Here is a 1,206-nt window from a genome sequence, read left to right on the forward strand (position 1 = left end):
GCAGCGTCAATCCTGTGTGCGAGGGGAGGAAAAGACACTTATGCTCGTAGGTCAGGGAGGCGTAGATGGCCGGGATCACCCACCTGCACTCGGATGAGCCGCAGCCTAATCTCCGCCGTCGCTGCAGCAAGCAGCAGCTTGCCAAAGCGCAAAGGAGCCGCCAGCGTGGAGTATAGATGCCAAAGCCCTGCTCCATGGTGTTCGCCACCGATACGCGAGCCCCACTTTTCTTGCTGCGCACTCTCATCTATTTTGTGGACGGGACGTAGCCTTCTGGCACGGGCAAGACCTCGGCTGGCACGTAGGAGGTTGAGGTCCGGGCTCCCCTAGTCCCATGTTGACGACACCAGTAGACAGCTCCTTGCCGAGCATTGTCCATTGATGTGCAGAGGGCCTGGTAGATGACTGGACCAAAGCACTGCACACCGGAACCAAACACTGCATGCACTTGCTCTCTTCCGGCCCCGCTGTGGCTCTTGGAATGCAGCGTTGCACGGCACAGGCAGTGCGGCAAACGGTGATGCTCGGTCATCATCGCCTCCGTGCTTGTCCCTGCAGCCATACTGCGTCAGTTAGTGGCTAGGGATCCTTTTCCGGGAGTGAACCAGCGCGAGTGACTAGCCGAGAGGAGAAGAAGCGCGCCCACAGCGCGAGAGGCGGTTTCACAGTCGAAGAGTCGGTACCTCCGAACAAGCTACCACGCGCCTTCTCAGTGAGGCTTCACCGTCAGGCTCCAACCTCCAAGCCACCAGACAACGAGAAAAACCACCCACCACCATCCCTCTGACACCACCGAGGCTCTCGGAGGGGACGGGAGCTCCAAAGAAGAGCACCGCGCCCCTCCTCCAAGGCACATATGTCCCAAAAGAAGGGCATGAGAGCCAAGGTAGGAAAGAGCGGAGTTCACACTGGGTTCCGGCTCCTAGCCAGATAGGGGGTCTGTTCCCTACGGTTAGACCCCATGCAATAGGTAGGTAGGTCCGGTTTTGACCGCCCCAGAGGGCCCCGCAATAGGTAGGTAGGTGGCGGTGGTGTGGAGGGGGTGGGGGGGTAAAAGTAAAAAAACCCAAGAGAGAGTAGTGGGAAGGCGGGAGAATCCAAAAAAGCCGCGCAAAAAGCCACAAAACCCAGCGAGCCTCCCGTTACGCGATTGCTCGCGATGATGCGTGGCCAGCGCGGGAGCAGGTCGGCGCCGACGCTGCCAGA

Source organism: Emiliania huxleyi (assembly GCF_000372725.1).
Source record: "Emiliania huxleyi CCMP1516 chromosome Unknown EMIHUscaffold_21, whole genome shotgun sequence".
NCBI lineage: Eukaryota > Haptophyta > Isochrysidales > Noelaerhabdaceae > Emiliania > Emiliania huxleyi.